Genomic DNA, 25,240 nt, shown 5'->3' with positions numbered 1-25,240 from the left:
ATCACCTATTCCTGTTTCTGGAGACTCTTGTGAGGATTAAATGAGATAAAGTCCAAGCCAAGTGCTTTGCATAGTGGCACAGGGTAGGTGCTCAAGAAAAGTTTGTTGTCTGCCTGTGGTTTGGGTGGGGGCAGGGTGGGGCTATGACGGTGAAGAAATGACACAGAAACCCACAGGAAACTTCATCACCTAGATGGTAGATGGATGGCACATTCAAGGGACGTAACAAAACGAGAAGAAAAAACTTTTACATTTTGGCTGAGCAAAGGCAACAATATAATTACCATCATTTGTAAAAACTGCCTCCCATTAATGTCTAATTCCCACAAAGCGCAACAATGATTATCTCATTAACTATGTGTCAGATTAACTTTGTTGCAGGTTTTATTTGATTAAAACAGTGAACTCACAACACGTAGGCTCATTCTTCATAGTTTGTGGTTTCTGAAGCATAGTCTTCTGTTGGCAACTTTTTCTAAATTAGAAGGCATGTTTCTGGGTGTTTTTTTGAAATTTAGTTATCTGGAGTCCCAAAGCACCCAGGGTGGGGGGAAGGGCTCAGAGCTTCCTATTAGCTTTCACCTTTGGATTTGCTAAGGCCAGTGATGAAAGATGAATTATGTATCCATATTTTCAAGACTTTGGGGGCTGCGCTTGGGCTTGGGCTGGGTGCTGTTCCTCATGCCTGTAATCCCTGCACTTTAGGAGACTGAGACAGATGGATCACATGAAGCCAGGAGTTCAAGACCAGCTTGGCCAACACAGTGAAACCCTGTCTCTACTAAAAATACAAAAATGAGCCAGTCATGGTGGCAGCACCTATAATCCCAGCTACTCAGGAGGCTGAGCCAGGAGAATCGCTTGAACCCAGAAGGTGGAGGTTGCAGTGAGCCAAGATCATGCCACTGCACTCTAGCTTAGCCAACGGAGCAAGACTCTGTCTCAAAAAAAAGTATTATTCGAATATAATATTCAAACAGTGGAACCTGTTTTCCCAAGGCAATCTCATGCCGAACCCCCATGTATAAATCACAGGAGAGTGGAGCTGCTCAAGGCACTGTGAGCTGCTGCTTCCAGCTCCCAGCCTGGAGATCACTCAGTGGCCAGGCCCTGGAGCACAGAGGGTGAAAACCCAGCACTATCAGTCTGCAACTCACATTTTCAGACCTAATTCTTTTTCTTTCCTGTTCTCTTTTCTTTCTTTCTTCCCTCCCTCCCTCCCTCCCTCCCTCCCTCCCTCCCTCCCTCCCTCCCTCCTTCCTTCCTTCCTTCCTTCCTTCCTTCCTTCCTTCCTTCCTTCCTTCCTTCTTTCAGACAGAGTCTCACTGTGTCGCCCAGGCTGGAATGCAGTCTCAGCTCACTGCAGCCTCCACCCCCTCAGGTTCAAGCAATTCTCCTGCCTCAGTCTCCTGAGTAGCCGGGATTACAGGCGCCCACCACCATGTTGACTAGTTTTTGTATTTTTAGTAGAGACAGGGTTTCGCCATGTTGGCCAGGCTGGTCTCAAACTCCTGACCTCAGGTGATCCACCCGCCTCTGCCTCCCAAAGTGCTGGAATTACAGGCGTGAGCCACCGTGCCCGGCCTCACACCTACTTTTCTAAACCTGCAAATGACACTGTAGGTTGCTTAAGGGCCCGTGTACATAGTAAAAGTATGAAAACATGCATAGGAAGTGCGCTGGTTTCAAGTCAATGGTCTCCTCTGATGAGGGAGGAAGGAGGATGGGCACTTCAGTTCTGTTGCCAAAATTCAATTTTTTGATTGAAAGAGACCTGAAGAGAATATAGTGAAACACTAACATATGTTCAAACTTAGTGGTGGGTTAGTGGCTGAGATATTAATCTGTACTTTTCTGTATATTTGAAATCTTTTACAACTTTAATTTGAAACTTTAAGAAGGACAAATAAATATAATCTGATCTCACCTTAGGCATAGAATTTTTTTTTTTTTTTTTTGAGACAGAGTCTCGCTCTGTCTCCCAGGCTGGAGTGCAGTGGCGTGATCTCGGCTTACCGCAACCTCCACGCTTCAGTCACCCAAGTAGCTGGGACTACAGGCATGTGCCACTATGCCTGACTATTTTTTTTTTTTTTTTTTTTTTTTTGAGAAGGAGTCTCGCTCTGTCGCCCAGGCTGGAGTGCAGTGGCCGGATCTCAGCTCACTGCAAGCTCCGCCTCCTGGGTTCACGCCATTCTCCTGCCTCAGCCTCCCGAGCAGGTGGGACTACAGGCGCCCGCCACCGCGCCCGGCTAATTTTTTTTTGTATTTTTAGTAGAGACGGGGTTTCACTATGGTCTCGATCTCCTGACCCCGTGATCCGCCCACCTCAGCCTCCCAAAGTGCTGGGATTACAGGCTTGAGCCACCGCGCCCGGCCAATGCCCGGCTAATTTTTGTATTTTTAGTAGAGATGAGGCTTCACCATGTTGGTCAGGCTGGTCTCAAACTCTTGACCTTGTGATCTGCCCGCCTCGGCCTCCCAAAGTGCTGGGATTACAGGCGTGAACCACCGCACCCGGCCAGGCATAGAATATTTTTAAATGATTAAGTAAAATGTAACTTTCCCTCCCCACAACACACTTGGTAATCCCTAAGACCGCCCCCCCGCCCCACCCCCCACTTTCTGCTCTGGTAGTTCAGGAATGTAGGTGCTCAGTTGACCAAGGGTCAGGAGTTCTGAGGAAGCGGACAGAAGCTGAGCAGTTATTCAGTAAGTATTGACTCTACCTTTGGGGTATCAGGTATGTGGGGGGCCCAGGGAATTGAGACCCAACCCTGATTCAAGAGGAGCCTGAGAGCGGTGAGACCTTTCATGGATAACCTGGCCTCAGGGATGGCTGTGATGGGCCGAGGGAGGAGGAGGGAACTGCCCCTCTCTAGCTCCCATGCCCCCAGCCTGCGGTCTCTGGGTGGACGGAGGCCCCTCCTCTCCATCGCTCACTGCTCTTCCCTATCCCTTCGCAGCTTGACTCTCCAATGCACTGCGGATGGCCTTGGACCCCTCTGGCCGAGTTTTGAGGGGCTCAGCTCACCCCTCTGAATGTGTGTGTGTTCTCTCCTGGGCCCCATCTCTGGTTCCTCCCAGTCACCCTTTCCCCCACATCCACTGATGAGGCCCCAAGCTCAGAAAGTTTAGGAGACCTGCCAGGGTCACCCTTCTGGGCTGGGCATGGCAGGAGGAGGGTTGTGGGAGGGCAGCCGTGTACCAAGTCCAGTGAGGTTATTTCACCCCAACAAACAAGTCCTGCTGGTTTGCCATTTGGAGAGAGTTTGGCCCCAATTCCCATGGGCTGGTTAAATGGTAACTTGTCTTCAGTTTTTTGTGGAAATGTGACAGGGCACAGGCCACCAGCTAGGCCAGAAAAGCCGTGCGAGGCCCAGCTAGCTCTGGGCATTGGACTGCAAGCCACGCTTTGCTTTGCCCCTTCCCTTCCCTTCCCTTACCTTCCCCTTCCTTCTCTTCTTCTCCTCTCTTCTCTTTCGAGACAGAGTCTCACTCTGTCACCTAGGCTGGAGTGCAGTGGCACGATCTTGGCTCACCACAACTTCTGCCTCACAGGTTCAAGCGATTCTCCTGCCTCAGCCTCCCGAGTAGCTGGGATTATAGGCACCCGCCACCACGCCCAGCTAATTTTGTAGTTTTAGTAGAAACAGGGATTTTCTGTGTTGGCCAGGCTGGTCTCAAACTCCTGACCTCAAGTGATCCACCTGCCTCTGCCTCCCAAAGTGTTGAGATTATAGGCATGAGCCACCGCGCCTGGCTCTTTTCTTTCTTTCTTTTTCTTTTCTTTCTTCCTTTTCTTCCCCAAGGTCTCACCCTGTTGCTGAGGCTGGAGTACAATGGCATGATTATGGCTCACTATAACCTTGAACTCCCAGGCTCAAGTGATCCTCCAGCCTCAGCCTCAGCCTCCCAAGTACTAGAATTACCAGGACTATAGACACATGCCATGCCTGGCTAATTTTTTTTTTTTTTTTTGAGACTGGGTCTGGCTATGCTGCCCAGGCTAAGCAATACTTATTTTCCTTATTTTTTATTCTAAAAAGATTCCAGAATCTTCCCCTTTCACATGTCTTCCTAGCCAGATGAGTAAGAGCAAGGAGTGGTGATGTTAATAACAGAGTGACACAGCCATTGAGGCAGATTTCTTAATCGAGCAGCTGTGCCCATTTTACAGGAGGAACAACTGACACAGAGAGGAGTGAGGTCACTATGAGTCACTGGCCTTTCTGGCCTAATTCAGACTTGGCTCAATATGGCTGAGCCAAAGAGACAGAGCAGGCTGGGGGTGGGGATGGAAAGAAACTCTGGTTCTTCAAAGAGAGTTGTCTGTCCTTGAGTTGACAACTCCAAAGAGAGTTGACCATCTCAAGTGTGAGATGGGGATAGGGGCCCACTCCTTCCCTTTATTCAGTGCCTGCCTGATTAGAGCTGGACATATAGGATCTCGTCTGCTCCCACAACCACCATCTAAAATAGGCAGAGCAGGTTTTACTTGCCCTGTGTTACAGACAAGGAAACAGAGTCAGCAAGATTAGGAGCCTTGTCCAGTTCCACAGCTGGTCAGGCCCAGGGAGACCAGGCCTCTGGACACCAGCTCAAGATGCAGGCTGCGATTTTCAAGCTTATACCAGGCCTGACTCTGTTTCCAGCAAAAGAACCCCAGGACACAATGTTTCTGAGCTGAGTGTTACATAGATCAAGGGCTAAGGACTTGGGAGGACCTTTCCTGAAATTAACAGCTGCTTCGAGAGTGAGGCTTCCGACCAACCCTTTCTTTATTTCATCTGGGGCTGGTTTGGCAGACGTCCACCCCCAGCCCACAATCCCAGGTGGACACAGGGAGTTCTCTCCAGCTTTTGGAGGCCCTGGGGAGGAGGAAGCCTCGCTCACCCACTCCTGGACAGTGTGTGTGAGCCCTCAGGCGCCCAGGGTGGGCAATGCTTCCCAGGCAGAGAGGGCATGCAATGCAAGTGAGGTGTTCATTAGACAGACCCGGGGCACTCCAAGCCCCATAGAGTGACTCACTTTCTCTCTTGGTACCCCCCAAATGACCCTACCTTCCTCAGCAGGTCTTGTGAAGGTGCAGTGACACAATGTGTGTGAAAAAGGCTTGAGCAGGGCCTGGTGCACAGTAGGTGCTCAACAGCTCCCCTCCCCAGCCCCCAGCCACGGCTTCCTGTGCCCCTGTGCTGTGATTTCAGCCTCAGAGAAGCGGGAGACCCCAGGATTTCCCCAGGAGGGAGTCTGGCATCCTCGCCATCGTGGTTGGCCCCTGTGCTAACCCATCGAGGCCACTCAGCGCTGTGCTGGGGTGGGAGATTCTTCACTGAGGAATCTGCAGAGGTCGGGGGGAAGCAGGAGCCAGGGCCACAGGGAAGGCCGGCCAAGGACAGCTGCCCACAGCAGGCCACAGCTGGGGCCCTCCCCACACTGCAGGCTGGCTTGTTTTTCATGCAAAACCATGTTATGTAAATCAGTGCTGGGTTGAGCACACTCAAGTCAGAGTCAAGAACTGGGTCCTCCACCCCCCATTCAGGGTGTCTGAAGGCCTAGGCCAGCATGCTCATTATTCAACCACAGCAGGTGGCCAAGCCAGCTGGGCTCTTCCCCAAATGCTTTCAGGGAGGGACCCTAGGCCTAAGACCTGGGGTCCACAGCCCTGAGGGGAGGGGGCAGAGGATGCAGCCTAGCAAAGCCCAGTACCTGGTGAGTAGGGAGGGGTCCTCCCAGATGGTTCCAACCTTTGACCCAAATTCCTCCGTCTTGGAGGCAAAGGGAAAGGATGTGGCTGATCCACCCAGAGCCAAGGCCAGCCACCAGCCTTTCATGGAGCCAGGCAGCTTCTAGAAGCCACTGAGGCTCCTTGTGCTCCTCGTGTGGGCACAAAGTGTGGACTCCTGGAGGGGGTCCTTGGACCTCTATCTCAGCAGGAACATTCCTCCTCCCCTCACCTTCCAGACCTCCTGCTCCAGATGCCTGGCTTCTCCAGGGCACCCCGATGGGTGGCTCTGCCACCCCAGGACACTGGACTGGGGCCACCCTTTCAGAACCGGTTTGAAGCCAAACAATGGCACATCGCAGCCCAGCTGAGCCAGAGGCCTCAGCAGGGTGATCACAAGTGAGGCTGTGGCCAAGAGGGGCATAGGTGCCAGGGACTCAGAGGCAGGCAAGGCGCGAGTGCCAGCAAGCCCCTACTGCCTAGCATGGCGGCCCCATGGCTTCCTCTCTTCCCCATGACCTGACCGCAGCTTTGAGGACAGCACTTGCCCTCCCCTCCCAAGCAGCAGGCCCCTTCCCTGGCCCAGAGGTGAAGCAGGGTGACTTCCCCAGGGAGAGGAAGCAGAATGATGGCCTGCAGCCTTCCTGCCGCAGGAGGGGCACTTCAGGTCAGAATGGCCGTCTCAACCTCATGGAAGCCTCCCTCTGGATTGATAAATGACCGCTGTTGTGGCAGGAGGTCCACCTTCCCACAAAGGGAGCCAAGAGCCCAGAGGGGTCCCTGGGGCCCAGGGAGGGCGGGACACAGGCGTCTGGGTGGAAGTTGGACAAAGTCTGGCGGAATGGGGCATGAGGGCACAGGAAGACCCTGGCTGGGACACTGAGTGGGGACAATCCCCAGCAATTCCCTTGGAGATAAAGAGCCTGTGGCAGGTCCCAGACCCTGACAGGAGACAGACAAGAGGGGATAAGCTGGTGGTGGGGGTGAGCTGGCTAGGCAGAAAGCTCTGTGGACACCTGAGGCCTCCTCCTGGAATTGCCCCAAGCCGTGTGGCTAAGGCCTAGGGAGACCCTCACCATGTGGGGGTGGGGGCCCCTAGCCAAAGTTGGGAAAGGGCGGGGCCTGCAGAGAGCCTCCTGAGGACCGCAGCAGAGAGGAAGCCCTTGAGGCCTTTCTGAGCTCCCCGCTGCCTGGCTTCCCTCCTGCCCAGCACACCGTGGGTGGACTCCAACCTACGGCTTCACTGATCTCAGAAGGCCCCACCCTCTCCCTCCTTGTGCTTCTGACTGTTTATTTCCTGCAGAGGAGTCGGCGTTACTGCCACTGAGAACAGAGATGGCTCACCGAGAGGGCCTGCCCGCAGGGCACAGGGGACCCTTGCCTGTACCCCCCGCACCCTAGCGCCATCCTAATCCTGGGATATAAGCTTGGGCCTGTGTCACAGCTGCTTCCTGGGCCTCCAAATCCTCATCCTTGAGCTGAGGGTGTGAGACCAGAAAATCCAAGCCAGCCCCAAATGTCTCCCCATCCCATGACTCTCTTCCCCAAATAACACGTCTCCCCAAATACCTCTCCTTCCCAGTGAGAGGAGGTGCAGTCCGGGGTGGGCAGAGGAGGTTTTTGGATAACTGTGCCTTCTCCTCCCCGAATCCCAGCCTCTCCTTCTGGATCCCACACCCAGGGACCCGGCAGTCATGGGGCTCAGGGTGCTCCCCAGCCTTTACAGTTTACCCATCCCTGCACAGTAGCTATGATTTCATTTCCTCCTCACTGCAAGGTAAAGATCGTTAGTTCTCTTTTATAGGTGAGGAGACTTAGTCTCAGACAGACCCTGAATCTTGCTCAAAGTCACCTGGCCAGTCAGGGGCAGGACTGGGTTTCGAACCCAGGGGCAGGCTCTCTCTGCACCCCCCGCATCGGTGCAGAGCCCTGGGTCGCCCTCCTCCAATGTCGTTGTGGTGTGAACAGCCAGGCGCTTTCATTCAGGGCCTGACTCTGCCGCCGCCAGAGCCTGGTGATGTCAGCGTTGCCATGGAAACCCTTCCCTGGGCGTCAGGCAGGACCAGCCTCCCCAGCGCAGTTTCCCTTTGTGTGGACTTTGCAATGCGTTGCCAAGGCAGTGGGGCCTGCTGGGCGGGTTGGCATGGGGTGGGGAAGGCAGACAAAAACCCACACTGCATCCCAGCAACTGGCAGCTCACAACAGGGCCCACGGTGCTTGTGGGAGGGAGGGGCCGCAGGCTGGTGGCCTAAGGCGTGAGCGTCAGTGGGCGGGGGGTGGGGGGGCCCACACCCCTGCTCAGGACCCCAGTCTGGCAACAGCCTTTTGGCGTCTTTAGTGCTCTTTTGGGGTCCTGCTGCACCTGGGCCTGGGTGTTGTGAAAAAGGCAGACCTGCTGGGCTGGGGTGGAGAGGAGTCAGTAGTGTAAACAAATCCCCAAGGCAATTTGGATATGCCACCAATTCCGAGGATACCTTCGGGGAAGAATGACATTTATTGAGCACCTAGCTATGCCAGGCAGTCCCTTCTGCCTATTTTCTTTCTTTCTTTCTTTCTTTTTTCTTTTCTTTTTTTTTTTTTAGACAGAGTCTCACTCTGTTCCCCAGGTTGGAGTGCAGAGGTGCAATCTTAGCTCACTGCAACCACCTCCTGGGTTCAAGCAATTCTCCTGCCTCAGCCTCCTGAGTAGCTGGGACTACAGGCGCCTGCCACCACGCCCGGCTAATTTTTGTATTTTCAGTAGAGATGGGGTTTCACCATGTTATCCAGACTGGTCTCTAACTCCTGACCTCAAATGATCCGCCTGCCTCAGCCTCCCAAAGTGCTGGGATTACAGGCATGAGCCACCACGCTCAGTCCCCTTCTGCTTATTTTCTCTTGCATTATAATCCTCACAGCAACCCTGAGTGGCAGAAGGGGACAGAAGAAAAAATTTTTGTGTGGTTTTTTAAAAAAATCCTCTTTTCCAGAGGAAGACGCTGAAACTCAGAGAGGTTAAATCTCTGCTTGCCCACGGTCACTTGGCTTAGACGTGGCGGAGTCCGGATTCTAACGCTGTAGCCTCCTTGCCATCCAAGCTGGGCCTGCGGCCTGGCAGTGTTCGCTTCCTCCTACTGCTGGTTTTCCAGGAAGAATCCTAAAGTACCTTTGGAGAGTGGGCCAGCTCTGTCCGAAGCCTCCCACAAGCTCCCGGATCTAAGAGGGGATTGAGCCAAGTGAGAATCTCCAAGCCCAGGCCCCTCCCCGCATTGGCTGCCTGCAGAGGCTTAGAAAGCCTGCCCAACCTAGTAAGGAAAACCAGTGCCCTGGCCAGAGTCTCTGCTGTCCTCCAGCCACCTCGGCCCTCCAGTCACACCCTTCTCTGTCCTGCAGGCTGCCCCGGCCTCCGTACTCCTTGAAAGGGCTCCTGAAGCCTCTGCTTCCTCCCCCCGCCCAGGGATAGGTGGCCTCTGACCCAGTCCATGGAGATGCCCCCTTCTTGGAATTTTCCAGGAAGAGAAATTCAGTGACCTTTGCTGGTGATGTTGCAGAGCCTCCATTTACAACCGACAGCCTTCCTGTGTCCACCCTCCACACTTCTACTTTCTCTGAAACCTGGTTCCTTAAGAACTCTTCCTTTTCTTTCTTTCTTTCTTTCTTTCTTTCTTTCTTTCTTTCTTTCTTTCTTTCTTTCTTTCTTTCTTTCTTTCTTTCTCTATTTCTCTCTTTCTTTCTCTCTCTTTCTCTTCTTTCCTTCTTTCTTTATCTTTCTTTTTCTTCTTTCTCTCTTTCTTTCTTTCTTTTTCTTTTTATTTCTTTCTCTCTTTCTTTCTTTCTCTTTCTCTCTCTCTTTCTTCTTTCCTTTTTTTCTTTATCTTTCTTTTTCTTCTTTCTCTCTTTCTTTCTTTCTTTCTCTCTCTCTCTCTCTCTCTCTCTCTCTCTCTTCTTTCTTTTTTTTTTTGAGATGGAGTCTTGCTCTGTCGCCCAGGCTGGAGTGCAGTGGCACGATCTCTGCTCACTGCAACTTCTGCCTCCCAGGTTCAAGTGATTCTCCTGCCTCGTCCTCCCTGGTAGTTGGAGTTACAGGCGTGCACCACCACACCCAGATAATTTTTGTATTTTTAGTAGCGATGGGGTTTCACCATGTTGGCCAGGCTGGTCTCAAATTCCTGACCTCAGGTGATCTGCCCACCTCAGCCTCCCAATGTGCTGGGATTACAGGTGTGAGCCACTGTGCCCAGCCTCTCTCTTTCTTAACAACCTCTCTGAGGGATCAAGGGGAAGGAACCCTGCCCTTCAGCCCCGGGGCCCTATTTTGCCTGCTGACTCTGAAGCTGAGACTCTGCCTGATGCCACAGCCCCAGGATCCAGGCCCCTCCCTCTCCACCTGCATCTCTTTTATTTCTCATTTATTTATTCATTTTTTTTTTTTGAGACAGGGTCTTGTTCAGTCACTTGGGCTGGAGTGCTGTGGCACCATCACAGCTCATTGCAGCCTCAACCTCCTGTGCTCAAGCAATCCTCCTGCCTCAGCCTCCCAAGCAGCTGGGACCATAAGCGCCCATCACCAGGTCCAGCTAATTTGTAAATTTTTTTTGTAGAGAGAGGGTCTCCCTCTGTTGTCCAGGCTGGTCTCCAACCCTTAGGCTTGAGTGATCCTCCTGCCTTGCTCTCCCAGAGTGTTGGGGTTGCAGGCACCATGCCTAGCTGTGAATCTCCCTTATTAAAGGCCAGCAAACACTAGTGACCTCCATTGAGAGCTGGTGAGAACTGACCTCATACCAGGGATGCCAGGAATGGTTGGATGGTGAATGGTGTTGGGGTTCAGCTTGTGCTGGGCACAGCTAAAGCCAGCCAGGGTTCCAGTCCCAATCATGACCGGCCCTGCCTGTCCCTTCATTAAACCAGTATTTCCTGAAGTCTGTGCTATGTATTAGGAAGCATTTTTTTAAAGTCCCCAAATAAGCCAATGATGGAGAATTAATAAAAGCCAAACAACTGAATAACTGTGACCCCTGTGTCCCCATCATAGAAGAATACAACCTAGTCATAGTTCATATTTGACTTTGGGATGAAGAGGAGGCATACTCCCGAATGCTGACAATGGTCATCCCTAGCTGGTGGCATTTTGGGTGACTTTTATATACATTTGCCGTGCTTTCCAAACTTTCTTTGCTGTAAGATGAAATTTTTATAAGCAGAGGAGCCCCAGCAAGCCTGAGTATTTGTTGAGAGCCTCTTAAGGAAAGCTCGTCGTCTACAACCTCTGGGTCTGGAGGATGGGGCAGAGATCAGCTGGTCCATGCCTTCTCCTCCCTACAGGGGCACACCCAGACCAGTTGATAAGTTCCCCGGCCCCACTTGTGCAGGCTGGGTGAGGCTACCTGGGTGGAGAGCCCGGGCCCAGGCAGCTCCTGGAGACTCTGACCCCAGCCAGAGTTCATAACAACCAAAGGACCAGAAGGCAATGAATGGGCAACATCCAAGATGGGCCTTATAACCTCCTCCCTGGCCCAGCCAGGCTGGGAAGCAGAGGAGAAGAGATGGGGGTGGTGGTTGTCTCAAGGAGAGGGACACCAGTGTGGAGCCATAATGCCTCTTGCACAGGCCGTTGGGGGAATTAAATGTGATGGCTGGCCCACAGGCCACAGAGGAGGAGGCACTCAGTAAACATTGCTGGGCACGTGGATAAATGCACAAGTTGGCCGTGCTCCCTTATGGGGCTGGAAATCCTCTCCACACTGCCGAGTTGTAAAATATCCTCTCCTTTATGATCTAGGTGGGAAGCACTCTCTGCTCCTGAATTCTCCCACACAGGCTGCAGCAGGATGCCCATGGCTGAGGCAGCCAGAGCCACTCTTGATATCTGGCTCCTGAAGGTCTCTCAGTGCCCTGGGGCCCAGGCAGCCCCTGTTGGAACTGCCACGTCCGGTCCTACCAGAGCCCAAGCTGTGGCCACAGAAATGAAAAGGGTGATAGCTTTGTGGGAAACTCAAACATTAAAAAGAATAAAAAATAAAAAACCTGTGAAGGCCAAAAGAAGTCCACCTGTGGGCTGCAGTCTCTGTTCTAAATTTTAGCATTGATCTTACTAAAACAACACCTTTGCATTTTTATCGAGGCCTTTCTGGGGAATGATTTCCTCCAAACAGAGAGACCCCAGTGGTGGGAATCTCAGGCCCTTTGGCCGTGCCCAGGTGGCACCAGGCATCTGTGTGTCCTGTCCTGACTGGCCAGCCGTGCTCCCCAGAATCCATCCGCAGGCACCAGTGGATTTGAGATTTTGGCAACAGCCCAAGGCATTGAGGTTTTGCCAGAAAATAAGGTAGAGGCCTCTCTGGAAGCAGAGGGTGTCAGCTATGCCCTGTGTTTGCAGAGATCATGTGCTGCAAGGCTGTGGGTTTGGGATTCTGGGGCAGGTGGAGTCCCAGAAACATCCCCTCCCCAGGCTAAGCAGATTAAGGTTTCCACCTGTTCTTCCCTTCAATAATCCCTGCATTTGATTCTCCAACCAAACAGGAACCAGGCCAGGGAGAGATGATCATGATTTCCATTTTGCAAATGAAGAAACTGAGGCTCAGCAAGTGACTTACCCGAGGTTGTATGGGGACTAAGTTCAAGCCCTAAGAATGAGGACCATTTTATAGCAGATCTCCCAAAGGCCACAGGTATCTTATGATATTCTCCCCCAGGAGACTTTGTGGCTCTTGTGGCTAATGAAATTTCTTTCTCTTTGTAAATTTTATTTCTCAATCATTACGCAAACTTCATGTTAATATCTATTACAAGAACCCCCAAAGACCAAAAGATAATCCATAACCCATGAATGTCATTATATTGTATTTTCACATTCTACCCTCCAATCATCGTTCAGAGGAAAATCCTTTTCCTTGCCTCTGAGATGCACAGTTTTCAAATTTCTAAACTACAAATGTGCATTTGTTTGTTTTGAGACAGGGTCTCACTCCGTAGCCCAGGCTGGAGTTCAATGGCACCATCATGGTTCACTGAAGCCTCAACCCTCTGTGTTGAAGCGATCCTCCCACTCAGCCTCCCGAGTAGCTGGGACTACAGGCACGCACCACCATGTCTGGCATTTAAAAAACCTGTTTTTGCGGGGAAGAGACGGGGGTCTCACTATGTTGCCCAGCTGGTCTCAGACTCCTGGATTCAAGTGATCCTCCAACCCAGGCCTCCCAAATTGCTGGGATTACAAGCATGAGCCACTGCACCCAGCACAAACATGTCTCATAGTTGATGTATACACACAATGTGCCTGCAAATGTGTGTGCATTTTCTTTCCACCAAAAAAAAACCTGTCTTTGTAAATCAATTATGTGTCATATAATTAAGGAAATAGGATAGGTCATTTTGTGGAGAAGTAAGAAAATCATCAATATGATTTGCTTCCCACTTCATTCACTTCCCTTTATATCCCCTGGCACTGGCCAAGGTTTTAAAATAAAGACAATTCAGTATTTCCTAATCCCTGGCCAGCTGGCCACCTGGCCACCCCCACACCAGGCACTTGGGCACTGGAGCTAACTTTAATATAAATCAAAACAGCAAGAGGGTGTGTATAAGCCTCTGCTCTAGAAATTCCAAGGGGAAATGGGAAGGAGAGAAACTAATGTTTAATGAGCATCTGCTATGTGCCAGCCTTGTGCGGTGGCATTGGAGGAGTGAGGAGGGCTTCTGTCTCCAGATTGTAAAGGAGAGGATGTTTCACAATTCTGAAGTCGGAGGGAGAAACGTTTCCAACTGAATTAAGACAGAAGAGCCCTGGCCCTTGATAATTAATCAAAGTAAGGTTTTCTTTTTTCTTTTTTTTCTTTTTTGAGACGGAGTCTCGCTCTGTCCCCCAGGCTGGAGTGCAGTGGTGCGATCTCGGTTCACTGCAAGCTCCGCCTCCCGGGTTCACGCCATTCTCCTGCCTCAGCCTCCCGGTAGCTGGGACTACAGGCGCCCGCCACCACACCCGGCTAATTTTTTTGTATCCTTAGTAGAGATGGGGTTTCACAGTGTTAGTCAGGACGGTCTCGATCTCCTGACCTCATGATCCGCCCGCCTTGGCCTCCCAAAGTGCTGGGATTACAGGCATGAGCCACCATGCCCGGCCCAAAGTAAGGTTTTCTTTTCAAAAAGTGTCTTTAAACTATCTCTTGTAAAGCTGGTGATTTTCAGATGTGCCCTGTTCCCATAGGCACCAGCTTCGCCTCACAGCGCCTGGGTCTGAGATGGTGCCCCTCAAATTGTGCTGAGTCAGAATCACCTGGTGGGCTTGTTAAGCTGCAGCTGGCGGCCCCACCCCCAGAATCACCTGGTGGGCTTGTTAAGCTGCGGCTGGCGGGCCCACCCCTAGAGATTCTGATTCAGCAGGCCTAAGGCGGGGCCTGAGATTCCGCATTTCTAACAAGCTCCCAGTGATGCCGACGCCACTGGTGCAGTTTCGGATCACCCGACGAGCTTTTGAAAAAAGGCTGGTGCCCAGCTCCCACCCCCAGGATCTGATTTCGTTGGCCTGGGTGCAGCCTGGCGTGAGGCGTGCCATGGCTCCACAGGTGATTCTTACGTGCTGCCCAGCCTAAGGGCCACTGGGTTTACCAAAAGAAGCCAGTAGACATGATGAGCGTTTCCTGAGCCTCTGAGATTCCTTGGATTTCAGGGACAACCTCCTCAGTCTTCCCAGATCAGGGCCTGCCAGGCAGAGAGTCTCTGAGGGATGGAGGGAAGCTGTCCTATGCGAGCCGTACTTCCACCCCTGTGTCTTCCATACCAAGTCAACTGTTTGCTAACGCTAGCGGGGAAAACCGTGTGAACTGATTACTAAGATTTCTGGCTTCTCTGGCCAAGCTTCTGGACCACATGGCTGTTGCCAGTGCTCCCTTAGATGGCACACACTTGCCAGCTTGCCACAGTCCCCATCACCCCCTCGTGTGTTACCCTCCTTGGCCTGAGACTCACTGATTTGAGCTACCTGGCACCACTGATTGTCCATCTTCCTGTTTGTGGTTGGGTGTGAATGGACAGGTGCTTTAGGAATGGGAACTCAGATCAGTACTTTCAAAGAAAGACAGGAGACACGGGGAAAGGACCCTGTGGGTGCTTTGAGGATGATGGTGAGCTCAGGCCCTGCTCTTAGCCTAGAAGGGGTGGGGGATGTTAGACTGAAACCCAAGAGACCTGTAATCTCACCCCAGTTGTGTCGCTAATTTGCAGAGTGACTTTAGGTCACTAACACCATCTCTCTATGCCTCAGTTTCCTCATCTGCAAAGTGATTGAGGGTAAGACATGCTGAGCATCCGTGTCCTTCCTATTCTAGGAGCTGGAGAGAAAAGAGTCCAAGTCTTATAACTAAGAGTTGGGAGGAGGGGGACCCTGAAGCCTAGGGAGGGAGACAGCTGGGCCCCAGGATGTGGGCTGGGAAGGAGGCACGGCTCGTATCCAGTTTAACCGCAGGCCCGTGCCATCCCCAGCTCCTCAAAGCTGGACTCTGCTCCCTGCATCCATGTGTGCAGGTGAAGCCTAATTCTTATACTGACTCTGATGCGAGGTGCTGTGGGTCGTGGCTGAACCCTGGACTCTGGAGCCAATGGGGCCCAGTCCTGTGGCTCTGCCACTTCCTGGCTGTGTGGTCTCAGGCAGGTTACCAACCCCCCTGGAGTCTCAACATCTCACATGTAGCATGGGCTAGTAATGGGTTGCTGTGGGAATCAAATGAGCTGCACCTGGAAAGCATTTAGCTCTGTGTGTGGCAGATGCTCAGGGGTCACAATCACCAGCATTAAGAGGAGGCACTCAAGTTGTACCTGGGGCCTCGTTTATGCCCCAAAAATCTCAGCCCCAACCCCAAGATGTGTCTCTCTCTCTCTCTTTTTTTTTTTTTGAGACAGAGTCTGGCTCTGTTGCCCAGGCTGAAGTGCAGTGGCATGATCTCACTGTAACCTCCACCTCCTGGGTTCACAGAATTCTCCTGTCTCAGCCTCCCAAGTAGCTGGGATTACAGGTGTGTGCCACCACTCCTGGCTAATTTTTGTATTTTTAGTGGAGACAGGGTTTCAACATGTTGGCCAGGCTGGTCTCGAACTTCTGACCTCAGGTGATCCACCAGCCTCGCCCTCCCAAAGTGGTAGGATTACAGGCGTGAGCCACTGCACCCAGCCCCAAGATGTGTGTCTTGATAATAGGGATCCCACTGCCCTCCTTAATTCCTATGATTGAGCCCAGCTTCCCCGAAATGGGGGTCTGGCCCAGCCCAAGTTCACCGAATGGCTGTCAGACTCCCTACAGACCTGAGCTCCTGCAATCAGGTCTCCCTCTGCCCCTGCCCTAGTTTCCTCTGCCACCTGCCATACTCAGGTGCCCTGAAGCATCCTGGACATGGAGTCAGACAGTATAATCTCCCCTAGCTGTGTGACCTTGGGCAGGTTACTTAATCTCTCTGTGCTTTTGTAAAAGGGGAATAATAACTTCCACTAGATCCTAAGCTCCTCGAGGGAAGGGATGGCGTTTGCTTTATCCACCAGTGTATACCCAGCATCTAGTCCAGTGCCTGGCACATAGTAGGTACTCCAAAAGTATTTGTTGGATCAATGAATGGGTGACCTAAGGACTAAATTGAATAATATATGTGAAGCACAGTGCCAGGCACACAGTAGCCCCTAAATTAATGTTTCTTGGAACTGAACCTATCTGACTCCCTGAAAGTCTGTATTTTCCTTTGTGCTTTCTTGTGGCCTACATGTTGGGATACATTCCAGGAACTTGGACCATGGATCATTAAGACCTTGGTCATCACACTTGGCCCCTACCAATACCTCTCAATTTCAGCAACAGAGCCATCCCCAGGGCCTGCTCCACAACCCTGGCCCACCTTATCTATCCTAACGAACTCAACAACCACATGTGTGTGTATCCATCCATCTATCCATCCATCCATCCATCCATCCATCCATCCATCCATCCGTCCATTCACTCATTCATTCATTCAACACATTTTAAGGAGTGTCTACTATCTCAATACTTCCTCCCCAGGCTCCCCCACAAACTATGGATTCCTACACATCATGGGTTACTGGATAGCTCCACCTGGGCCTGCCATGATGTTGTAAAAGGCCAAACCAGACCCTCCTTTTCTCATACTCACGTTTCCTCCAGGGCTCTCTAAGCTGATGGTGCCACTGCCAGCCTGGTCACCCAAAAGGGGAGCCCAAGAGTTACCCATGATACCCCCAGATAGGCACCCAGGCCTGACTATTTATTTCCTATGTTCTTCTCAGATATCATCCCTCCCAAATTTTCTGCCCCATTAGCCTGGGGATCTCCAAGCTTTTTTCCTGAGTTTCTCTCTCCTCACTGCTCTATCCCCCTTTCTCTCTCCCTCCTATCTATCCTCTCAATGCTGCTCCCAGGAGGCTCCATTTCCTGGCCCCACCTTCAAGCCTCCCAATTGCTTTCTGTCCAACCTGTTGGCCTGTCCTGAAGCCTCCCACAGTCTGGGGGCCCTGTGACCTGCTTAGCCTCATCTCCTGCTCTGTCTCGTATGTCATAAAGAGTCCCCTGACCAGTATCATTCTGTGTCACCTCCAGGGCTTACTCCTTCTGCCTGGAATGCCTTTCTTTCCTCAGTTCACCCCTTTGTTTGGCCAACCCTTACTCACCTTTCAAAGCCAGTTCAATGTCACCTGCTCCGAGAAAACTTTTCAGACCGCACCCAGCCTAGATTATAGACTCTTCAGCTCTGCTCCCATCTGACCCATGCCTGACTCCATCGTTGTAGTTACCACATTATTTCATAATTATCTGCTTATGTGTCTGGCTTTGCAGGCTTATTCATTGTTCTACCCCTCTGTGCACAGTGCGAGTAACCCCCTTTGCAGATACTGTTGCTCGGTAACAAATCACCCCATAATTTAGTGGCTTAAAAGTGCTATTTAATTTTGCTCATGGTTTTGTGGGTCTAGAATTTGGGAAGGTCTTAGCCAGGCAGTTCTCACTTGAGTCCTGCCATGGGCTGGAGTTACCCAAAGTCTCAAGGGGGTGCGTGAAAATGGGCTTGGGTTCTACCAGGGCTGCATTGGATGCTGGCGATTGGCTGGGATTTTGCCAGGCTTTCCACTGAGGTGTTACATGTGGCCTCTCGAGTACAGCAGTCTCAGGGTAGTCAGACTTCCCCTGGAACCAGTGTGCCAAGAAAACCAGAAGGAAGATGCATAGGCTTATCTAATTTAACCTTGAAAGTCAAGCAGTATCGCTTCCATCACATTCTATGTGTTACAAGTGAGTGGCTAAGGTTAGCCCAGATTCAAGAAGAGGGGACAGAAGCCCTGCCTTTCAATGGGAAGAGTGTTGAAAAAATTTGCAGACATGCTTTAAAACCACCAGAACCCTCAACACATGTTTGTTGCATGGATGGTTGAAGAGATGAATGCCAAATCGCTTTCCATCTATCCCTATCCTGCCCCATGAATACCTAGTTTTCTTTTCTTTTCTTTTCTTTTCTTTTTTTTTTTTTGAGACAGAGTTTCGCTCTATTGCCCAGGCTGGAGTGCAGTGGCGCCTTCTTGGCTCACTGCAACCTCCACCTCCCAGGCTCAAGACGAGGTCTCATTATATTGCCTAGGCTGGTCTGGAACTCCTGGGGTCAAGCAATTCTCCCACCTTGGCCTACCAAATTGCTGCGATTACAGATGTGAGCCACTGCACCCAGCTAGTACTTAGTTCTTTTCTTCCTGCCTCTTTCTCCTGCACCACTGTGACTCCAGCACATTTGAGGGTAGGCAGAGTGGCCTGGTGGTAGAAGAACACAGGCTAGCAACCTATAGCTTCTGCCTTCATGTGCCTGCTGCCAGCTGGTGTGAGATGCTTAGACAAGTCCCTCTCCTGTCCTAGGCTTCAGTTTCCCTACCCAGAGAACAAAGTGCTGGGCCAGATATTCTCTAACATCCTCCCCACCTCCCACCTTCTACTCTAACTTTAGGCATCTCCATAATTCCTGCTTGCTTTTCTGAAAAGGCAGCTGGAAGCACAGGCCAGCTCCATTCTGCAAAGCTGCCCTCCCCGCGTCATGTCTTTGGGAGTTAGTGTCTTAATGACAAGCACACACAGTACATTCTGGTGTGAGAAACTCAAATACTACGGAAGTATGCAGAGTAAAACGTGAAATTCCCCCAGGACCTTCCTTTACGCCCTGCCTCCCTCCGAAGGTGGCTGCCTCCACAGTTCAGCGATTGCCCCGGCAGCCTTTTATACACCTACTGTCCGGCAACTTGAAGCTTTCTCAGAAGGAGAAAGCTTTGCTTGGGGTATGTGGTTCGTTTTCTCTTTTAACACATAAAATCATACTGTCCATATTTCTGCAACTTTCTCTTTTTCATGTAATTATGTGTCTAGGACATCTTTCCACCACATACCCAGCCTTTTTTTTTTTTCTTTTTTTTTTTGAGATAGAGTCTCACTCTGTCCCCCAGGCTGGAGTGCAGTGTCACAATCGCAGCTCACTGCAACCTCTGCCTCCCGGGTTCAAGCGATTCTCCTGCCTCAGCTTCCAGAATAGCTGCGATTACAGGCGTCTGCCACCATGCCCGGCTAATTTTTGTATTTTTAGTAGAGACGGGGTTTTGCCATATTGGCCAGGCTGGTCTCGAACTCCTGAGCTCAGGTGATCTGCCTGCCTCGGCCTCCCGACGTGCTGGGATTACAGGCGTGAGCCACCGCGCCCAGCCTTTTTAAAAAGATGCTCTATAATTTGAGATGGTATGGATGCTGCAAAGTTCATGTGACCATTCTCCACATTGTCAAATATTTTGGTAACTTCCAGTTTTAATTATTTTACACAGTCTTGCAAAGGGCATCCTCAGGCCGTGTTCAGCACTCCCCGGAATTGCAGGGCTGGGGGACACTCCATTCTTGCGTCCTAGAGAGCCTCTTTCAAGCAAGCTCTTTCAAGCAAGCAAGGAGTGCAAATCCTCCTGCCCGCAGATTGCGGGCTGTGTGGCCTGGGCCAACTCACTGGAGCTCTCTGAGAACCTCTGTGACGAGCCGAGCTAACAATAGCCCTGCTTAGCAGCCCCGCGGGGGCTGACATGGTGAGGCCGGCAGGCCCGCCCCAGCCCGCCCTCCCTCCACGGTTCGGGCAGGGGGGCAGGGGGTGCAGGGGCAGCAGGGCCCGGCTGGCTCGCTGCGGCCGCTTATCAGAGCCGGCTCTGGCGCCGGTTACGTAACCGGGCGGCTAATGCTGTTTTACTTGTCGATGGAACCCAAATTAAAAGAGGAAATTATTGTCCTGATGCTCAACTCGCCTAATCCCCATCTGTCTCTCCTCTGGTCCCCCGCGCTGCTGAGAGCTCGCATCTAAAGGTCTTGAACGCGTTCCAGATTTCTAATTTCGTTTGCTTATGCAACCAAAAATATTATGGCCGCGTTTCCTGGGGGTGATGAAGTCTATATTCTGGGCTACAGGCACACTAAAAACGGCAGCGCCAGGGCCCAGCGTCGCTCGCGCGTGCACCACGCGCCGGCTTTTTTTGGTTCCTCCGAGGCGCGGGCAGCTCTGCCGCCGCGGGGGCCGCAGGAGGTGGGGGCTGGACCCGCCCGGAGCTCGGGAGGGTCCGGCATGGCCCCGGGGAGCTCAGGCCCCAGAGCCGGGAGGCAGGGGCTGAGCGAACAAAGGCCGGCGTGGGGCGTCCGGAGACGCGGGGGCAGTTCTGGTCGCAGCTGCCTGGGTGACCTCTTGGAACCTCAGCCTCCTCCTTGTTTTTGATTCGACTCCGATCCCTGTGTGCTGAATCGAGGCTGTAGTGAGCTGTGATCGCACCACTGCATTCCAGCCTGGGTGGCAAAGGGAAGATCTTGGAGAGAGAGAGAGAGAGAGAGAGAGAGAGAGAGAGAGAGAGAGAAATGAGGGAGACATTAACCACCCTGGAATATTGTGTAGATAATTTTTTAAAAAACAGGGTAGATCAAGATGTATTAACATGTATCACATTGTTAACTTTCTTTCAGAAATAAAGTCATAGCAAAATAGAAAAATACAGAATATGGTTCAACTTGAGTTTTTTAAAATCCATGGGGTGGGGAGAAGCAAAACAGACTTCAGTGTTTTTACCCCACTTCTGTATTGTCTGAATCATCTGAAGAGACACCGTTCATGTATTTCTTGCATAATTTTAAGTATCTGCTTTTAATGATATGAGGAACGGGGGAGCAGGGGCCTTCCTGATCCTATAATTCTCTGGAAGCAGTGGTCAGATCAGGAGTGGGACTGGCTGCAAGGTTTCTCCCCCAACCCCCGACCCCTGGCTGGGGCTTCAGGACGTCTGACCACAGTGTTCTGAGGGCCTCTGACCATCAGGAGGCCACTGGAAGTCTTACGGCTGAGGGAGGCATGGGTACCCAGCCTGGGAGGCCCGAGGCGGGCCCTTGCTGAGGGCAGAGCAAGGGCCCTGGAGTCAGAACCCTGGCTTCTAGTCCCTAGAGCATTGGCTCAAATGGCAGATTCTCCCTTGTTCCTGCGGCCACTCTGGGTCTTGAGACCGGTGGCATCCTCTGCCCTGACAGCCAGGCCAGGGCCAGGGCGAGGAGGAGCCAATGGACCTGGCCGGCTCCGAGGCTGCGGGGCTGGGTCTGAGGCCTCACCTCAGCCAGTTCTGGAGACGTGCCCCTTAACTTGGCTTCTCTGAGTGAGGCCAGGCTCCCTGTGGGCCCCAGACGCAGAGAGCCAGAATATGTTTCCCAAGCCACGAGGTACCCCCCACCCCTGAGATGGGCCCAGCCTGTGTGCATGGCACTCATCAACCAGATGCTTGGAAACATCCGCACAGTTGCTGGAGAAGCAGCAAAGAGGCCGCTTGAATACAGGGAGCCATCTCCCACAGCACACCAGACTTCTGCAGGTGGACGCCGAGGAGCATGGATTCCGACAAGGCGTTATACCTTCAAATCAGGTTCTAATAGCCAAGAATTGCAGGAACCCGTGATGAACTAACTTAAGCAGGTTTCTTTACTTTGGGACTTCTCAGGACCTTACCTACGCTTGGGTACATGATGACTCTCCATGAAGGTGTAATGAGTGCAACTGTTACTAGAAAGCCACGGACTCAGGAGCCCTTTTCTTCCAGAGCATCTCACAGGGCTAGAGGGCTCCAGAACACTGAGCCAGTGAAGGCGGGGAAAAGGCACGGAGGGTGCAGGACTATTGCAGATAGAGTTTGGGAAAACTTAAGAGGAGGATAAGGCCTGGCACAGTGGCTCACACCTGTAATCCCAGCACTTTAGGAGGCCGAGGTGGGTGGATCGCGAGGTCAGAAGTTCAAGACCAGCATGGCCAAGATGGTGAAACCCCGTCTCTACTAAAAATACAAAAATTAGCCGGATGTGGTGGGGGGCACCTGTAATCCTAGCTACTCGGGAGGTTGAGGCAGGAGAATCACTTGAACCCGGGAGGCAGAGGTGGCAGTGAGCGGAGATTGCGCCACTGCACTCTAGCCTGGGAGACGGAGCAAGACTCCATCTCGAAAAAAAAAAGAAAAAAAAAAGATAAGGATGAGTAAGCACTGTCCTGCATCACTCAACAAGGGGGATACGTCCTGAGAAATGCATCCTCAGGCAATTTCATCATTGTATGAACATCATAGAGTGCACTTACGCAAACCCAGATGGTGGTATGGCCTACCACACACCCAGGCTACTGCGCCTAGGCTACACCCTCAGAGAGCTTGTTACTCTACTGAATACTATAGGCAATTGTGGCACAAAATAGTATTTGTGTATCTAAACATATCCATACATAGAAAAGGTAGAGTAAAAACACAGTATTATAATCTTATGAGGCGGGGCCCAGTGGCTCATGCCTGTAATCCCAGCACTTTGGGAGGCTGAGGCAGGTGGATCACTTGAGGTCAGGAGTTCAAGACCAGCCTGGATAACATGGTGAAACCCCGTCTCTACTAAAAATACAAAAAAAAAAAAAAAAAAAAAAAGCTGGGCATGGTTGCGGGTGCCTGTAATCCCAGCTACTCAGAAGGCTGAGGCAGAAGAATTGCTTGAACCTGGGAGGCAGAGGTTGCAGTAAGCCGAGGTTGTGCCCGGCACTCCAGCCTGGGCGACAAGAGCAAGATTCTGTTTCAATAATAATAATAAAGAAGAAGAAGAAGAAGAATCATCGTATGGGCCCACTGCTTTAGCTGCAGTCTGTAGTTGACTGAAGCGTTACGTGGTGAGATTGGTTTAAAAATCACCCCTGTCGGCCGGGCGCGGTGGCTCAAGCCTGTAATCCCAGCACTTTGGGAGGCCGAGGCGGGCGGATCACAAGGTCAGGAGATCGAGACCACAGTGAAACCCCGTCTCTACTAAAAATACAAAAAATGAGCCGGGCGCGGTGGCGGGCGCCTGTAGTCCCAGGTACTCAGGAGGCTGAGGCAGGAGAATGGCGGGAACCCGGGAGGCGGAGCTTGCAGTGAGCCGAGATCGCGCCACTGCACTCCAGCCTGGGCAACAGCGTGAGACTCCGTCTCAAAAAAAAAAAAAAAAAAAAAAAAAAAAATCACTCCTGTCAATAGAATGCAGGTGGGTGGGTGGGAGGAAGCCCGTCAACTGAGCAGGTGTGGGACTAACATTCATCTCTTTTCTCAGAGTTTGACGCCTGGGCTCATGCACATCCGTGCACCTACCGAGGCACATACCCAAAGGTACACACACACAAAGCTCACATACAAGCATGTGCTCACATGAAACACACACAAACACACAAGGAAGAACATACATCTCCTCATGGGCACTCTCGCATACAGCAAAGCACACACCCATGCACACCCCCCAGGGGTGTGCCCACGCAGACCCACCTGCCCAGGCAAACCCATACAAAACTCACGGAAACACAGATGGAGGCATGCACATCTGCACACATGAGCCGGAGCACGCACAGACATGCACGCAGCACACTACACAGGGACACTCGCGTACACGCACTGGGGTGTGCGTGCGGAAGACAGGTGCAGGCGCATGCTCAGAGCACACACCTGCATCCACACACTACGCCCTCACAAGCACAGCGTGTCTAAGGCCACAACAGCTTCCCTGCCTCTTTGTGGAAGTGGGGCCAGTGGGGGTGGGAGTGACACTGTGTTTTAGAGGGAAGCTGAAGGACTCCCAAGCACGTTGAGTAAAGCAGTTCACAGAAGGCATATGTCCTTTGAGTATTTTTATCTTTAGCACTCATATGTCTAGCAGAGTCTGGGTGGCTCCATATTGCTACCAGGAAGGAGGACAAGTGGCTGGATTTGAAAGCAGATGGCCCCTGGGTGCAGAGGAAGGACACCCCTTGCTCCCTCCCCCGCCACACCACGGCGTTTCCTACCCCAACATATGGGGTCCCCCAAAGGCCTGTGCAGGCCACCTGCTTCCCACCAGGAAAACAGCTGGCAGAGCAGACTCCCCAGCCCCTACCTGGGTGCCTGAAGAGAGGTTCCGACAGCCCGCAGCCCCTAACCTACCCCCTGTCTTGGGAGCTCAGATCTCCAGAGCACTTTGGGCCAGGACCATCGGTCTTGGGTCTGGGCTGTGACCCACTGTGGGGGGCTCTCTGCAGCTCCCTCGAATGTGTACATGGGTGGTGTTTTCCACTATCCCTGAGCTGGCAGGAGGTCTGGGCACGTGCCTTGGCCCTCTGTTTTGGTCAAGGCCAAGCTGATGGATTTCCAAAGCTATTTAATCCCTGGGTTCTGACGCACCCGGTTCACCACCAAGCGGGATCTAGTGCCCACAATCTGATGTCAGAGGGCGGGAGTGGCCTTGGCCAGGCCTTGGCATGACTCCATCCCCCTGCCCACATGGCAGCGTGGTGGAGCCGGCAGGGAGCAAGAGGCGCCCAGAGCCTTCGCCTCTTGAATCACAACCATTTGTTAGGCCCGCAAACATCAGCATGGCCTAGAAAATGAGGTAAAACAATAACAAGGAAAAATAATCAGGTGCTATTAAGTGAAAAGAGCAGATAAGCAAAACATTATAATCGTGTTTATTTGAGAACAGTAATATTTAGGCAGAGGGAAATAACTGGAAAAACCAACAGGGACTATCTTTAGAAATTTACCATTCAACAAATATTTACGGAGTACCTGCTGTTAGTCAGACTGTTTTAGGTCCTGGGAATATAGTAGTGAAGAGACAAAACCCTTTAAGAAGCTTATATTCTAGAGAGTTAACAGGCAATAAACAAAATATACAAGTTCAATATATAGTCAACTGCCCAGGCTCAGTGGCTCAGACCTGTAATCCCAGCACTTTGAGAGGCCGAGATGGGCAGATTGCTTGAGTCCAGGAGTTGGAGACCAGCCTGGGCAACATGATGAAATGCCATTTCTACTAAAAATACAAAAACTAGCCGGGTATGGTGGCTCATGCTTGTAGTCCCAGCCACTTGGGGGGCTGAGGTGAGACAGTTACTTGATCCTGGGAGCTCAAGGCTGCTGTGAGCTGAGATGGAGCCACTGCACTCCAGCCTGGGTGACAGAGTGAGACCTTGTCTCAAAAAAAAAAAA

The 25,240-nt window shown here is 51.8% G+C and overlaps 2 protein-coding genes across 7 annotated transcripts in view; both read left to right on the top strand.

Moving 5' to 3' along the window:
* The window catches only part of LOC126939627 (nucleoside diphosphate kinase A), a 446,836-nt gene that overhangs the window by 191,469 nt on the left and 230,127 nt on the right, over positions 1 to 25,240 (top strand). The gene's annotated exons all lie outside the window — the stretch shown is intronic.
* LOC126939625 (nucleoside diphosphate kinase B) overlaps positions 5,348 to 25,240 on the top strand; it is a 259,418-nt gene continuing 239,525 nt past the window's right edge. Inside the window, exon 1 of one of the 3 annotated variants that reach the window (XM_050765099.1) lies at positions 5,348 to 5,358. The gene's annotated coding sequence lies outside the window, so the exon portion shown is untranslated. Of the gene's footprint in view, positions 5,359 to 10,002; positions 10,013 to 12,832; positions 12,837 to 25,240 lie in introns of those variants that run through there. The other 2 variants (XM_050765098.1, XM_050765101.1) reach the window with 2 other exon arrangements.

This window comes from Macaca thibetana, chromosome 16 (assembly GCF_024542745.1).
Source record: "Macaca thibetana thibetana isolate TM-01 chromosome 16, ASM2454274v1, whole genome shotgun sequence".
NCBI lineage: Eukaryota > Metazoa > Chordata > Mammalia > Primates > Cercopithecidae > Macaca > Macaca thibetana.
Note: the sequence above shows the minus strand (reverse complement) of the source record. Positions and strands in the feature narration are given on the sequence as shown.